This window comes from Henckelia pumila, chromosome 3 (assembly GCF_033568475.1).
Source record: "Henckelia pumila isolate YLH828 chromosome 3, ASM3356847v2, whole genome shotgun sequence".
In the NCBI taxonomy this organism is placed as follows: domain Eukaryota; kingdom Viridiplantae; phylum Streptophyta; class Magnoliopsida; order Lamiales; family Gesneriaceae; genus Henckelia; species Henckelia pumila.
This window is the reverse complement of record NC_133122.1, coordinates 99417967-99435974: the sequence shown is the minus strand read 5'-3', so window position 1 is coordinate 99435974 and position 18008 is coordinate 99417967.

Here is an 18008-nt window from a genome sequence, read left to right as displayed (position 1 = left end):
AGGAACCTTGCGTGTACAAGAAAGTAGTTAAGGATGCGGTGACATTCTTAGTACTTTATGTTGATGACATCCTACTCATTGGGAATGATGTAGGGATGTTGCAGTCAACAAAGATATGGTTATCAGGTAGATTTTCGATGAAGGATTTGGGAGAGGCATCCTACATTCTTGGGATACAGATCTATAGAGATAGGTCTAAGAGAATGATAGGACTCACTCAATCAACCTACATCGATACCATATTGAAACGGTTTTCAATGGATGGGTCCAAAAGAGGACATCTACCCATGTGTCATGGAGTTTCTCTATCCAAGTCTATGTGTCCCAAGACTGATGCAGAGATAGAGAATATGACACATGTACCATATGCGTCAGCTATAGGTAGTATCATGTATGGGATGATATCTACCAGACCGGATGTAGCATTTGCTCTGAGTGTCACGAGCAGATATCAGTCTAATCCTGGTCAAATGCATTGGAAAGCCGTGAAGGACATTCTTAAGTACTTGCGAAGGACTAAGAATATGTTCATGGTGTATGGAGGACGAGATCTCAAATTGGAAGGCTATACCGACTCTAGCTTCCAAAGTGATGTGGATGACTCGAAGTCAACCTCTGGATTTGTGTTCATGCTCAATGGCGGTGCTGTCTCTTGGAAGAGTTCCAAGCAGGACACCACAGCGGATTCCACCACTGAGGATGAATACATTGCAGCATCAGCTGCTGCTAAAGAGGCCGTTTGGATGAGGAAGTTCGTCCAAGAGTTGGGCGTTATTCCTGAATTTGTTGGTCCAGTCCCGGTGTACTGTGACAACACGGGTGCCGTTGCTCAAGCAAAGGAACCAAGGTCTCATCAAAGATCCAAACACGTACTGAGGAAATACCACATAATCCGGGAGATTGTGGAAAGAGGAGACATCATTGTCGAACGAGTGGCCTCTGCAGACAATATCGCTGATCCGCTTACTAAGCCCTTGCCAGGACCATTGTTTGACAAACATCGCGAAGCAATGGGTCTACGTAGTATGACTAGTTGGCTATAGGGCAAGTGGGAGATTGTAAGAGTGGGTGCCCAGTGAGCCAACTGTGTGGCTATGGGCTTTGATGACTCTTTGTATAAACAATCTTTTGTTTAATATTATTTACACTTTTATTAATGGCAATGACTTTATATTACTTCATATTGTTATATTGTGATATACTATTGTTGTTTTGATAAAGACCTTGAATATACTATAGTGTATGTAAGATGTGGTAGAACATGGGGATGTCTATCATGAAATACATCTTATAGTCACTGTATATTCTAAAACCGTTCCTAGTCGATTGAGCCGTCCGATAATAAGGATAAGGATCGCTCGAGTTTGAGACTAGCATTTGCGATGCGGAGTACCACGTTTCATTGGTAGGGAACATGGAGATGTTCGAAGCATGCAAATGGATATTCATAGGATGAATAATCGAACTACCCTATCCGGACTTTCCAAGTGGTTATCACTTATCGAGTGGATAAAGTCCGCGGTTTTGGTTGTACACCATTAGTCCTTACGACTTGAAACATCATGGAGACTCTATATGCTAGTGCTGTGCTTTGACTCGTTTACCGACTCTATGGGGGTCATCAGGTGTCGAGATTGGGTACAGTTACGACACATATAGGAGTCAATGCATTGTTGTCAAGGATTCACCACATACTTGCGAGTGTGGATATCCTATGCGATCTGAGGAGATATTAGTGTGACAAATCTCTGGCCAGAGTACTTGATGTGATTTAAGAAATGGTTTCTTAGTAGCACATGCGATGTCACTAATTTGATCTTCAAGATGTATTGCATAGTTATCGAATCTTGAGCGACTCTTGATATACCAATGGTTGTTGATTCGATCGGGATATTTGGATGAAGGGACCGTACTGTACGCTAACCAAAATCTACTGGTTCTTGTAGGCACTATCAGTGATACCTAGGGAATCATGGGGCGATGTTGCTAGGCGCTTTACCTTGATTCGTTGGGCAAGTCGGAAAGTGTTGTTCCGAGTCACAAGGAGTTGTGAGCCCACGGCTAGCTGTATCCCTAAACCATTGAGGGTCACACAGTGTAATGGAGTTTTAATCCCCGTTGAGATAGTTAAATTTAAAGAGTTAAATTTAATGAACTAAGGAGTTGGACTTCTTAAATAAGAGTAAGGGAGTAGGATTTCCTAAAATGACATAGGGATGGACATTTTTGGAAACCACTGAATTCGGATTCAGGAAAATTTATTTTGACTTTAAAATGTGCAGAAATGGTTTCTGTGCACATTGGTGAAATCGGTTCATCAATCGGAGTCACGATGAATTTTATATTAATTTCTGAACGTGCGGGCTTTGCTTGTCGGGCCCTAGCTTATGACTAATGGGCCCTAAGGTGTTAGTGGCCTGCATTACAAATAAGTTATTGCAGTACAGAAATTACACACAACAGCTCATTATTTTGAGAAGCAAAAATCGAAAACCCTAGCCTCTCAAAGTAATAATCGGCCGACCCCTCCCATACTCTGCCCGAGAAATTCCGGTCTGTGATTTTGAATTGCAGTCAGGAATAACGAATCAGATTCGTTTAATCTCTTCGCAAAAAAACTTCTGATAGATTTTCTAGTGCAATCTGTCAGAGGGATTTAAACCCCATTCGTGGACCTGATTGAAGGAGTTCATCAGTTCCTGGGAGATACAAGAAGCGCAGAGAAATCTGTGTGGTGTCCAATAATCTCGCTTCGAGATTGAAGGTAAAATTTAATTAATTGTTATTTGAATTTTACACACACAATAATTTAATCGTTGAATGGTTGATACCCACACCATGGAATTGTTCCATGATAAAATTTTAAACTTCCGCTGCACCGGGTATCAATCGTGATTGATCTGAGAACGCCAGTTTTCCAACATAAGCGTCTAGTGATGGGTTGCCCTTTAGAGTTCGAAGGGAACGTTCTGTTGGCGAATCTCATGATCCTGGCAATGGACGACTTTGATTGCATTCTGGGAATAGATGTGCTGACTACCTATCGAGCTTCAGTGGACTGCTATCAGAGATTAGTACGCTTTCATCCGGAAGGGAGTGAGAGTTGGTTTTTCTATGGTGAGGGAGCGCGACCCCCGATGCCTTTGGTATCAGCTTTGAGAGCCTGTCGAGCTCTAGAGTCTGGCGGGGAAGGCTACCTTATCTATGCAGTTGATTTGTCCGCTGAGAGTATTGGGATAAAGAGCATTCCTGTTGTGGATGAATTTCCAGATGTGTTTCCTGATGAGATTCCGGGTTTTCCTCCTGCTAGGGAAGTCGAGTTTGGCATAGAGTTGATGCCGGGTACTTCGCCTATTTCTAGAGCACCGTATCGTCTGGCTCCGTCAGAGATGCGTGAGTTAAAGAATCAGCTACAGGATCTTTTGGACAAGGGGTACATTCGTCCTAGTGTATCTCCTTGGGGAGCTCCTGTTCTCTTCGTAAAGAAGAAGGATGGGTCGATGCGGCTGTGCATTGACTATCGGCAGCTGAATCGAGTGACTGTGAAGAACAAGTATCCGTTGCCTCGTGTTGATGACTTGTTTGACCAGCTGCAGGGCACATCAGTTTACTCCAAGATTGACCTGAGATCTGGGTATCATCAGTTGAGAGTCCGTGATCAGGACGTAGCCAAAACTGCATTCCGTACTCGCTATGGGCATTACGAGTTTCTAGTGATGCCATTTGGTTTGACTAATGCGCCGGCTATATTCATGGATTTGATGAACCGTGTCTTCAGGGAGTATTTGGACAAGTTTGTTGTCGTCTTCATTGACGACATCCTGGTTTATTCGCGTAATACGGAAGAGCATGTTTCTCACTTGCGGTTGGTACTGCAGACTCTTCGAGATGAGCAGTTGTATGCCAAGCTGAGCAAGTGTGAGTTCTGGATGGATAGAGTGGTCTTCCTTGGCCATATCATATCCAGGGAAGGGATTTCTGTTGATCCAAGCAAGATTGAAGCGGTACTTAATTGGTCGCGTCCGACGACAGTTGCTGAGATCCGTAGTTTTCTGGGTCTAGCAGGGTATTATCGTCGCTTCATTCTGAACTTCTCTTAGTTAGCTCGACCGTTGACGCAGCTTACCCGCAAGGGTGTGGATTTTGAGTGGTCCTCCGAGTGTGAGGAGAATTTCCGTGAGCTTCGACGGCGGTTGACTTCTGCGCCGGTGTTAGCATTACCGTCAGGATCTGGAGGGTATGTAGTTTACACGGATGATTCTCTTCAGGGGTTAGGTTGTGTCCTGACTCAGAATGGGCATGTGATCGCATACGCTTCTAGACAGCTAAAGCTTCACGAGGACAACTACCCAGTTCATGATTTGGAATTGGCAGCCATTGTGTTCGCTTTGAAGATCTGGCGTCATTATCTGTATGGCGAGAAATTTGAGATCTTCACCGACCATAAGAGTCTCAAGTATTTGTTCACTCAGGCGGAGTTGAACATGAGGCAGAGACGTTGGATGGACTTGCTTAAGGACTATGATTGCGAGATTAAGTACCATCCGGGAGCTGCTAATCTCACCGCTGATGCTTTGAGTCGCAAGGTGCGACTATCCGCACTTCAGACTTGTTCGATGTCTAGTGCGATCAGTGACTGTTGTACTTCAGGTTTTACCTTCAAGCATAAGAAAGGTATGCAGAGTATCCAGATGTTTGCGATATTATCTGAGCCAGCCTTGTATTCGCGGATCCGAGATGCTCAGATGTCTGATTCAAAGACCCAGCGTTTAGCTCGTCTAGCTAACGAGGGTAGCTCGTCTGGATTTCATTATCAGTCAGATGGCTTTCTGTGTTTGTCTGGTAGGCTTGTGATTCCACAGGATGAAGAGTTGCGAGAGGAGATTTTATCTCAGGCACATCGCACTAAGTTGAGTATTCATCCTGGGAGCAACAAGATGTACAAGGATCTACGTACTCGTTTCTGGTGGAAGGGAATGAAACGTAGTGTTTATCAGTTTGTTTCGAGATGTTTGGTGTGTCAACAGGTCAAGGCAGAGCACCGACGACCTGGAGGATTGCTTCACAGTCTGCGTATTCCTGAATGGAAATGGGAGTTTATCACTATGGACTTTGTGACCCATTTGCCGGTATCCCCGAGGAACTGTGATGCTATCTGGGTTGTGGTGGACCGACTCACCAAGTCAGCGCATTTCATTGCCTATAGCCGAGAGTACTCTATGGATCGCATGGCTCGGTTGTACATTCAGGAGATCGTTCGACTTCATGGAGTGCCTGTGAGCATTGTCAGCGATCGGGACCCCAGGTTTACTTCTAGATTCTGGGGGAGTGTTCAACGTGCGATGGGTACTACTCTCAGTTTGAGTACAGCCTATCATCCGGAGACTGATGGTCAGTCAGAGCGCACTATCCGTACGTTAGAGGATATGCTAAGAGCGTGCGTCATGGATTTTGGTTCAGCCTGGCAGGATCATTTGCCGTTGATCGAGTTCGCTTACAACAACAGCTATCACACTAGTATTGGGATGGCACCTTTTGAAGCGTTGTATGGGCGACGTTGTCGTACTCCACTCTTCTGGGAAGAAGTGGGGGAGAGACAGGCTGAAGGACCGGAGTTTATCCAGCAGGCGATAGACATTGTTGATCAGATCAAGAAACGGATTAAGACTGCCCAGGATCGTCAGGCCAGTTATGCTAATATCAAGCGTAGGCCTTTGCAGTTCGAGCTCGGGGAGAAAGTGTTTCTGAGAGTGTCACCTTTCCGCAAGATTCTCAGATTTGGCCTTAAGGGCAAGTTGTCTCCCAGATTTATCGGTCCGTTTGAGATCTTGGAGAGTATTGGCGATTTGGCTTATCGACTAGCATTGCCACCGCATCTATCCAGCATTCACGACGTGTTCCACGTATCTCTGTTGCGACGGTATGTGGCGGATGAATCTCATATTCTGCAGCGATCTGAGGTTCAGGTAGACAAGGATTTGACTTATGTTGAGAAACCTCTTCGCATCCTTGATTATAAGGATAAGGTTTTACGGAACAAAGTCATTCCTTTGGTTTTAGTTCAGTGGCAGCGCCGAGGTACTGAGGAAGCTACTTGGGAGCTTGAGGACAGGGTGCGTAAAGACCATCCTGAGTTGTTTTGATTTCATTCTTTAAGTTGTATTCAGTTGCAAACTCTGTAAACGTTTGATTGAATAAAGAATGTTTCTGATTTCTGTATTTTGCATTCGGTACTTAAGATCTGATTTCGAGGACGAAATATCTTAAGTGGGGGAGAATGTAGTAGCCCGTGCCCTAATTGAGTAATTAAAGGATTAATGCTAATTAATTGAATTGGGTATTGGATGGATCGGAAGCTCCGAAGGCACGATCGGAAGCTCCGAACAGGATCGGAAGCTCCGATGAGCGATCGGAGGCACCGATCGATATTACGTCAGGCATGACGTGTGGTTGGATCGGAAGCTCCGATCAGGACCGGAAGCTCCGATCACCCCTATCCGGAGTCATCAAGTGATATTTTGACACGTGGCAGATCAAGATCTTCGGAAGCTCCGATGACAGGATCGGACGTTCCGATCGAGGTTCGGACGTTCCGATCAAGGATCGGAAGTTCCGATCGTTGTCTATAAATAAAAGGCCGAGACTTCACTTTCATTTGCCAATTCCGAGTTCTCCTTTCCTTTCTAGTCCTTTTGGAGCTGTTCTGGTCTTCTTAGGCTTGGTCCGGAGGTCGGAGAGGCGTTCGGTAGTCGTAGCGGAGTTGTGCCCAAGTTCTGGAGGCATCGACATCAAAGGGCTAACGACGGACGAAGGTATAGCTTTGCTCCCTATAAATATTTAGGAGTATGCAATAGCTTAGTTAAGGCTTTTAGAGCACTTTAATGATAGTAGTATCATTTGGCAGTGTAGAGCAGACTATAGGCGTGGACCTAGAGTTGGTAGAGCTTTCACTGTTTTGAGATACGAAAGTACTGTTCGAGATATCCTGACTGAGTATGCATGTATTATATGACTGCATGATTTATATGCCATGATATTATGCTGCATTCATTTGCATCTTGCTGTATCTCCTTCGAGATGTCTGTAGTAGGGTTGTACCCTATCCTGTTAGTGGATGGACTTCCATCGATTTGGGTCCGGCGTATCCACGATTATCTCGGTATGGGAGCCACCTCCTGAAGCGACGGCACAGCGTGCTACATACCAGGGCCCGGTCTGTCTCTGTTATCTGATCCTTGACCTCGAGTCTATAGGAAGTTCACTTTGCATGCATGTATACTCATACTCTCGTACTGAGCGTTGTATGCTCACGTCTCGTACTCTGTATTTTCTGGACACCCTATTCCATGGGGCAGGTTTGCGATTGGACGAGGAGGGTGGATCCAGGAGGGGCTAGTCAGTGGTTGGCCAGTTGGAGCTTCGTCTAGGTTTTATTACTGTTGTTTGGGTTTATACAGCTATTCGATTTGGTTGTATATTATTGGATAAATACAGATTCCTTTACTTGGGATTGTATAATGTTATTGGATTCCGCAGTTTTATTCTGATATCTGTTTAATTAAGTTAATTGCATGCATAAGTTCTGTTTAGTAGGTGATCCGGGTAAGGGTCACTATAATCATGGGGCGATGTTGCTAGGCGCTCTTACCATGATTCGATGGGCAAGTCGGAAATTGTTGTTCCGAGTCACAAGGAGTTGTGAGCCCACGGCTAGCTGTATCCCTGAACCATTGAGGGTCACACAGTGTAATGGATTTTTAATCCCCGTTGAGATAGTTAAATTTAAAGAGTTAAATTTAATGAACAAAGAAGTTGGACTTCTTAATTATGAGTAGAGGAGTAAGATTTCCTAAAATGACATAGGGATGGACATTTTTGGAAACCACTGAATTCGGATTCAGAAAAATTTATCTTGACTTTAAAAGGTGCAGAAATGGTTTCTGTGCACATTGGTGAAATCGGTTTATCAATCGGAGTCATGATGAATTTTATATTAATTTCTGAACATGCGGGCTTTGCTTGTCGGGCTTGAACTTATGACTAATGGGCCCTAAGCTGTTAGTGGCCTACATTATAAATAAGTTATTGCAGTACAGAAATTAAACACAACAGGTCACAAAATATTTTTAAAACCCTAGCTGCGTTTTTAATAAGTGGCCGCCCCCTCCCTTCCTCTGCTCGAAAAATCCAGCCTGTGAATTTTGAATTGCAGTCTGGTTTAACGGATCAAATTCGTTAATCTCTTCGTAGAAACTTTTGATTGATTTTCTAGTGCAATCTATCAGAGGGATTAAATATCCGTTCGTGGACCTGATTGAAGAACAGTTCGTCCATCAGTTCCAGGGATATACAACAAGAGCAGAGCAATCTGTTGGTGTCCAAAATCTCGATTCGAGATTAAAGGTAAAAATTTTATAATCGTTATTTAATTTTTACACACACAATTTAATCGTAAAGTTGATACCCATTATGGAATCGTTCCATATAAAAATTTTAAACTTCCGCTGCACCAGGTATCAATCCTAATTGATCTGATCGCCGCGTTCTCCAACAGTGGTATCAGAGCCAGGTTGCTCAGATCAAGCGATTAAATTAATTGATTGTACAAAAATTTTTTAAGCCTCGGTTTTTGAAACAAAATAAATATTTAAAAATAAAATTTTTTTTTTCAAGCAAAAACCCGGGCAGCGATTGGATCGCTGCCCGGGGCAGGGGCAGCGATCGTCGCTGCCCCGGGCAGCGCAAGTCGCTGCCCGGCCCGACCCCATTAGGGCGCGGGCAGCCCGGGAATGTCCCGGGCGGCCCGCGGGAAAAATTATTTTTTATTTTTAAATTAAATTTTAATATGTTAAAATTCTATTTTTGGTCCGATCGAAAATTGTTTTTAATTGGTCCACGAGGCGTCGGATCGAATTGTTCAAGTCCAAAAATTTTAAAATTGATTTTTGGATAAATTTGAATTTTTGGAAAATTTTAATATTTTATCCTTAAATTGAATTTTGAAATTAATTATTTTTGGTACAATTGATGATAAGATATGATCTTATGGGTATATTGAGTAAAATATGATTTTATGTATAAAATTGGATTTTATAGATAAAATATGATTTTATTTGATAAAAAGATAAAATATGATTTTGTATGTAAAATAAGATTTTATGTATGAAATATGATTTTATCCTTTTAAATTTAAATTGCCATTGCATGTTATCCAATAAATTAATTTTGAATTAAATGTTATTGGATAAGGATGATCGATTGCCATGACCAATTTTGTAGATGTATGTTAGGAATTTACATTTGCTTTATTGTTGTTGGTTTTATTAATGGGACTGGTTTATGGCCCAATATGAATGTCATATGTAATAAAAGTGGGCTTGGTTTATGGCCCGTTCCCACCCCTTAAAAATGTATCCCCTACTTGTCATTGTTATTTATTGTAAATACATTAGATTTAGTGGGAGATCAAGATTTGAAGATGGAGGTGGGCCCAGCAGACAATAAAGATAGAAAAAATGTAAATTGGAAGCAAATGTAATAGGATTGCATTGCATACTGCATATTACCTAGGATTGGACTAAGACTCGTGATTGGCAACCACGGGTCGATTAGAAATGGAATCGATCATCCTATATAATATGTGATATTATAGTTGTATGCATGTTTTAGACAAAATTGTGTGAATCCGACAAGCATACATAATTTTAAAAATGATGAGACAAATTTTTATAATTAAAATCTCTCATTTTAAATATGATTTAAAATTGATATCAAGATAAATAAAGGAAATTTAAATTTGTTTAAATGTTCCTACCTTCCATCAACGATCAATGTATGAGATGCTACCCGCGGATACGGTCCGGCTCATATTATTGGGGGGGCCCGTTCGTCGGAAAGCTGTACATTGGATCGACACATGTTGTAAGTTGGGTGGAACTCCCATGGGATCGGCTCATATTATTGGGGGATCCACATGGCGACCGTCCATCACAACTTAATATTGATGGGTCATCTTGACATGTCACAATAAACGGCGTCATATTATTGGGCCCTTATTGGACATGAGGTAAAAACATGGAGGTTGCTTTGGAAGCAATTGGGCTCTACCTTTTGAAATTATGGTTGGCTGATATTATTCGGGACCATAGATTGTCAATTGGACTCCATGTTCTCACTAAGGAAAACAGTTTCCCGTTTTCACTAGAGGGTAGTGAAATCGTTAAAATAGTGGGAGTGAGATTCATAAAATAAATATCGTCTATTTTATGTCTTAGTAAATTGCTTAAACAATCACTGATATTTGTCTGTTTCTTTTCAGTATTTCATAAGATGAATTCGCGTAATCCACTTTTCTCGATCCTCGAACAAAATAAGTTGACTGGCGCAAACTATACGGAATGGTTCCGTAAGTTGAAGATTGTCTTGACTTCGGAGAAGATGCTCTACGTGTTAGAAAAATCTCCTCCGAAGGAAGCACCAGCTGACGTAAGTCCGGAAGAGTTAGCCGAACTTGATACATGGTGGGACCATGATATCAAGACCAAATGCTATATGCAAGCCTCGATGTCTGATGAACTCCAGAGGAGATTTGAGGACACCGTGAATGCTGCTGACATTCACGTTCAACTCAAGGAACTTTTTGGGGCTCAATCGAGGGCTGAAAGGTTCGCTACTGTAAAGGAGCTAATGACGTGTCGCATGCGTGAAGGGACTTCGGTCCGTGATCATGGGGTACGAGTGATTTGGCTCATACAGAAGTTGGTAACCCTTGATTTGGTGTTGGAGCATGAACTCAACGTGGATTTACTACTTCTGTCTCTTTCTTCTTCGTTTGACGGATTTGTGGTGAATTTCAATATGAACAAGATAGAGGCCTCCCTTGAAGAGATGGTCAATATGCTTGTGACATATGAATCCACATTAAAGAAGGATAAACCGGCTTTCTTGGTGGGCTCCTCTTCTTCTGCTAAGAAGGGGCCAAGTAAAAAGGGCAAGAAACGTTCTGCCCCACCCAAGAAAATCGAACCCGAGAAGAAGTACAAGACAAAGGCTTCAAACATGGAAAAATCCAAGGATGTTTGCCATTACTGCAAGAAGCCCGGTCATTGGAAGCATAACTGCAAGGAATATCTAGAGCAGTTGCGAACTGCGAAGGGTATGTTCTATATTGAAATAAATGTTTCACTTAATACTACTTCTTAGGTATTGGATACCGGATGTGGATCTCACATTTGCAATGATTTGCAGGTGATGACAAGAAGTCGCAGGCTTAGAATGGGTGAGACCCAGCTGAGGCTCGGAAATGGTTCCAGAGTTGAAGCTAAAGCCGTGGGAGATGTTTATTTAATTTTGCAGAACGGTTTTAAGTTACTTTTAAGAGATGTTTTATTTGTTCCGGATTTGATTAAAAACATTATCTCTGTTTCTATGCTTGATAGAGATGGTTTTTCTTGCAATTTTGTGAATGAGATTTGCAATATTTACAAGAATGAATGTTTAATTGGAAATGGACAACTTGAAAACGATCTATACAACTTAAAACTAAAAGACGTTCCAATAAATTATGTTGATAAACCGGCAACAACAAACAAAAGGAAAATCGATAGCCAAAACCCGGCAAACCTTTGGCACGCTAGGCTAGGTCATATTTCCTCAAGGAGGATGAACAAGCTAGTGGGAGAGGGCATGTTTGATATGTCTGATATTAACTCTCTACCTACTTGTGAATCCTGCCTAAAAGGAAAAATGACTAAATCTCCTTATAAGGGGAAACCTGAGCGTAGTCAAAATCTGTTAGATTTGATCCATACAGATGTTTGTGGTCCATTTAGAGTTGGTACTCAATATGGCCACACCTACTTCATTACCTTTAATGATGATTATTCGAGGTATGGGTATTTATATTTAATGAAATATAAGTCTGAAGCATTTGAAAAGTTCAAAGAATTCAAGGCTGAAGTAGAAAACAAGCTATGTAAAAGTATTAAAGCACTTCGATCGGATCGAGGTGGAGAATACTTAAGTACCGAGTTTTTGGACTATCTAAAAGAGAATGAGATTCTCTCTCAGTGGACTCCTCCTATGACACCACAACTGAATGGTGTATCGGAGCGTCGTAATCGAACTTTTTTGGACATGGTTCGATCCATGATGAGCTTCACTGAGCTTCCACCTTCGTTTTGGGGCTATGCGCTTGAAACGGCGGTATTGTTGTTGAACAACGTCCACACTAAAGCAGTGGACAAAACACCATACGAGTTATGGAATGGCAAAGCTCCTAAGTATTCGTACTTGAGGATTTGGGGATGTCCTGCTTACGTGAAGCGGACAGTGGGAGATAAGTTGGATAGTCGATCCAGCTTATGTTATTTTGTAGGGTATCTGAAGAATTCAATCGGATATTATTTCTATTATCCTGCTGAAACAAAGGTGTTTGTTTCAAGGAATGCCACCTTCTTGGAGAAGGAGTTCTTATTGGATAATAAAGGCGAAATGATGGAACTCGAAGAACTTCGAGAAGAACCCGAAATACAAAATAACGATCCTACACCTCAGGAACCATTGATAGACACGCCTGTACCTAGAAGATCCGAGAGGACTTCTAGACCTCCTATTCTATATGGTCTTCTTCTTGAAGGGGATCAAGATGAACCCGATGTTGGATGTGATCCAAGAAACTTCAAGGAAGCAATTTCTGATGCGGATTCAAATTTATGGCTTGAAGCTATGCAGTCGGAAATAGATTCGATGCATACAAACCAAGTTTGGTCTTTAGTAGATCCTCACGATGGAATTGTTCCAATAGGGTGTAAATGGATCTACAAGAGAAAGCTTGGGCCTGATGGTAAGGTATTGACCTACAAGGCGCGATTGGTGGCAAAAGGTTATACTCAAAGACAAGGAGTTGACTATGATGAAACCTTTTCACCAGTTGCAATGTTCAAGTCCATAAGAATCCTTATTTCCATAGCTGCATGGTATGACTATGAGATATGGCAAATGGATGTGAAGACTGCTTTTCTTAATGGAGACATTAAGGAAGAAATCTATATGAAGCAGCCTGAGGGGTTCACATCCATGGGAAGCGAGCATAAGGTATGCAAGCTTCAGAGATCAATTTATGGTCTAAAACAAGCATCAAGAAGTTGGAACCAGAAATTTGATGAAACAATAAAAGATTTTGGTTTCATCAAGAATCCGGAGGAACCATGCGTGTACAAGAAAGTAGTTAAGGATGCGGTGACATTCTTAGTACTTTATGTTGATGACATCCTACTCATTGGGAATGACGTAGGGATGTTACAGTCAATGAAGATATGGTTATCAGGTAGATTCTCGATGAAGGATTTGGGTGAGGCATCCTATATTCTTGGGATACAGATCTATAGAGATAGATCTAAGAGAATGATAAGACTCACTCAATCAACCTACATCGACACCATATTGAAACGGTTTTCAATGGATGGGTCCAAGAGAGGACATCTACCCATGTGTCATGGAGTTTCTCTATCCAAGTCTATCTGTCCCAAGACCGATGAAGAGATAGAGAAAATGACACATGTACCATATGCGTCAGCCATAGGTAGTATCATGTATGAGATGATATCTACCAGACCGGATGTAGCATTTGCTCTGAGTGTCATGAGCAGATATCAAGCTAATCCCGGTCAAATGCATTGGAAAGCCGTGAAGGACATTCTTAAGTACTTGCGAAGGACTAAGAATATGTTCATGGTATATGGAGGAAGAGAACTAAAATTGGAAGGCTATACCGACTCTAGCTTCCAAAGTGACGTGGATGACTCGAAGTCAACCTCTGGATTTGTGTTCATGCTCAATGGCGGTGCTGTCTCTTGGAAGAGTTCCAAGCAGGACACCACAGCGGATTCCACCACTGAAGCAGAATACATTGCAGCATCAGCTGCTGCTAAAGAGGCCGTTTGGATGACGAATTTCGTCCAAGAGTTGGGCGTCATTCCTGAAGTTGTTGGTCCAGTCCCGGTGTACTGTGACAACACGGGTGCCATTGCTCAGGCAAAGGAACCAAGGTCTCATCAAAGATCCAAACACGTACTGAGGAAATAACACATCATCCGGGAGATTGTGGAAAGAGGAGACATCACTGTCAAAAGAGTGACCTCTGCAGACAATATCGCTGATCCACTTACTAAGCCCTTGCCAGGACCATTATTTGACAAACATCGCGAAACAATGGGTCTACGTAGTATGACTAGTTGGCTATAGGGCAAGTGGGAGATTGAAAGAGTGGGTGCCCGGTGAGCCAACTTGTGGCTAAGGGCTTTGATGACTCTTTGTATAAACAATCTTTTGTTTAATATTATTTACACTTTTATTAATGGAAATGACTTTATCTTTCTTCATATTGTTATATTGTGATATATTATTGTTGTTTTGATAAAGACCTTGAATATACTATAGTGTATGTAAGATGTGGTAGAACATGGAGATGTCTATCATGAAACACATCTTATAGTCACTGTATATTCTAAACTGTTCCTAGTCGATTGAGCTGTCCGATAATAAGGATAAGGATCGCTCGAGTTTGAGACTAGCATTTGCGATGCGGAGTACCACATTTCATTGGTAAGGAACATAGAGATGTTCGAAGCATGCAAATGGATATTCATATGATGAATGATCGAACTACACTATCCGGACTTTCCAAGTGGTTATCACTTATCGAGTGGATATAGTCCGCGGTTTTGGTTGTACACCATTAGTCCTTATTACTTGAAACATCATTGAGACTCTATATGCTAGTACTGTGATTTGACTCGTTTACCGACTCTATTGGGGTCATCAGGTGTCGGGATTGGGTACAGTTACAACACATATAGGAGTCGATGCTTTGTTGTCAAGGATTCACCACATACTTGCGAGTGTGGATATCCTATGCGATCTGAGGAGATATTAGTGTGACGAATCTCTGGCCAGAGTACATGATGTGTTTTAAGAAATGGTTTCTTAGTAACACATGCGATGTTACTATTTGATCTTCAAGATGTATTGCATAGTTATCGAATCTCGAACGACTCTCGATATACCAATGGTTGTTGATTCGATCGGGATATATGGATGAAGGGACCGTACTGTACGCTAACCAAAATCTATTGGTTCTTGTATGCACTATCAGTGATACCTAGGGAATCATGGGGCGATGTTGCTAGGCGCTCTTACCATGATTCGATGGGCAAGTCGGAAATTGTTGTTCCGAGTCACAAGGAGTTGTGAGCCCACGGCTAGCTGTATCCCTGAACCATTGAGGGTCACACAGTGTAATGGATTTTTAATCCCCGTTGAGATAGTTAAATTTAAAGAGTTAAATTTAATGAACAAAGAAGTTGGACTTCTTAATTATGAGTAGAGGAGTAAGATTTCCTAAAATGACATAGGGATGGACAATTTTGGAAACCACTGAATTCGGATTCAGAAAAATTTATATTGACTTTAAAAGGTGCAGAAATGGTTTCTGTGCACATTGGTGAAATCGGTTTATCAATCGGAGTCATGATGAATTTTATATTAATTTCTGAACATGCGGGCTTTGCTTGTCGGGCTTGAACTTATGACTAATGGGCCCTAAGCTGTTAGTGGCCTACATTATAAATAAGTTGTTGCAGTACAGAAATTAAACACAACAGGTCACAAAATATTTTTAAAACCCTAGCTGCATTTTTAATAAGTGGCCGCCCCCTCCCTTCCTCTGCTCGAAAAATCCAGCCTGTGAATTTTGAATTGCAGTCTGGTTTAACGGATCAAATTCGTTAATCTCTTCGTAGAAACTTCTGATAGATTTTCTAGTGCAATCTATCAGAGGGATTAAATATCCATTCGTGGACCTGATTGAAGAACAGTTCGTCCATCAGTTCCAGGGATATACAACAAGAGCAGAGCAATCTGTTGGTGTCCAAAATCTCGATTCGAGATTAAAGGTAAAAATTTTATAATCGTTATTTAATTTTTACACACACAATTTAATCGTAAGGTTGATACCCATTATGGAATCGTTCCATATAAAAATTTTAAACTTCCGCTGCACCGGGTATCAATCCTAATTGATCTGATCGCCGCGTTCTCCAACGCCAGATCCTGACGGTAATGTCAACACTGGCGCAAAAGTCAACCGCCGTCGAAGCTCACAGAAATTCTCCTCACACTCGGAGGACCACTCGAAATCCATACCCTTGCGGGTAAGCTGCGTCAAAGGTCGAGCTAGTTGAGAGAAGTTCAGAATGAAGCAACGATAATACCCTGCTAGACCCAGAAAACTACGGATCTCAGCAACTGTCGTCGGACGCGACCAATTAAGTACCGCTTCAATCTTGCTTGGATCAACAGAAATCCCCTCCCTGGATATGATATGGCCAAGAAAGACCACTCTATCCATCCAGAACTCACACTTGCTCAGCTTGGCGTACAACTGTTCATCTCGAAGAGTCTGCAGTACCAACCGCAAGTGAGAAACATGCTCTTCCATATTACGCGAATACACCAAGATGTCATCAATGAAGACCACGACAAACTTGTCCAAATATTCCCTGAAGACACGGTTCATCAAATCCATGAATATAGCCGGCGCATTAGTCAAACCAAATGGCATCACTAGGAACTCTTAATGCCCATAGCGAGTACGGAATGCAGTCTTGGCTACGTCCTGATCACGGACTCTCAACTGATGATACCCAGATCTCAAGTCAATCTTAGAGTAAACTGACGTGCCCTGCAACTGATCAAACAAGTCATCAATACGAGGTAACGGATACTTGTTCTTCACAGTGACTCGATTCAGCTGTCGATAGTCAATGCACAGCCGCATCGACCCATCCTTTTTCTTCACAAAGAGAACAGGAGCTCCCCAAGGAGATACACTAGGACGAATGTACCCCTTGTCCAAAAGATCCTGTAGCTGATTCTTCAATTCACGCATCTCTGACGGAGCCAGATGATACGGTGCTCGAGAAATAGGTGAAGTACCCGACATCAACTCTATGCCAAACTCGACTTCCCTAGCAGGAGGAAAACCCGGAATCTCATCAGGAAATACATCTGGAAATTCATCCACAACAGGAATGCTCTCTATCCCAATGCTCTCAGCGGACAAATCAACTGCATAGATGAGGTAGCCTTCCCCGCCAGACTCTAGAGCTCGACAGGCTCTCAAAGCTGATACCAAAGGCATCGGGGGTCACGCTCCCTCACCATTGAAAAACCAGCTCTCACTCCCTTCCGGATGAAAGCGTACTAATCTCTGATAGCAGTCCACTGAAGCTCGATAGGTAGTCAACATATCCATTCCCAAAATGCAATCAAAGTCATCCATCTCCAGGACCATGAGATTCGCAATCAAAATGTTACCCTCGAACTCTAAAGGGCAACTCATCACTAGACGCTTAGCCAAAGCAGATTGGCCCATCGGAGTAGAAACAGACATCACTACGTCTAATGCAATGCATGGTAACTTATACCTCTTAACAAAACGTGCAGAAATGAAGGAATGAGATGCACCAGTGTCAATAAGTACAAGAGCAGGTATACCATAAAGCAGAAATGTACCTGCGATGACTTTCTCATTCTCCTCCACTGCTTGATCATGTCTCAGGGCAAACACCTGGCCAGAAGCTCGTGGCCTCAAATGATAACTCCCAGCAGGCTGTCCCTGCGACCTTTGCTGAACGGTGGCCTGAGAAACAGATCCTGAACCAGAAACAGAACCGCCTCCCCCAGACAGTGGACAATCCCTCCGGATATGACCAGTATCTCCACAACGAAAACAAGCTCCAGAAGCTCTATGGCACTTGTCGGATGGATGGTTCTTCCCACAGTGATCACACTTGTCCTTCTTACCGAAACGGAAAACACCTCCAGAACCAGAGGAAGAAATAGATCCAGACTTTTTGAAAGATTGGGCATGGGGACCCAAAGAACTAGCAGGCCTCGACTGAGGGAAAGACCTGTTCCGCCGAATGTTGTCCTCCACCTGGTGAAAA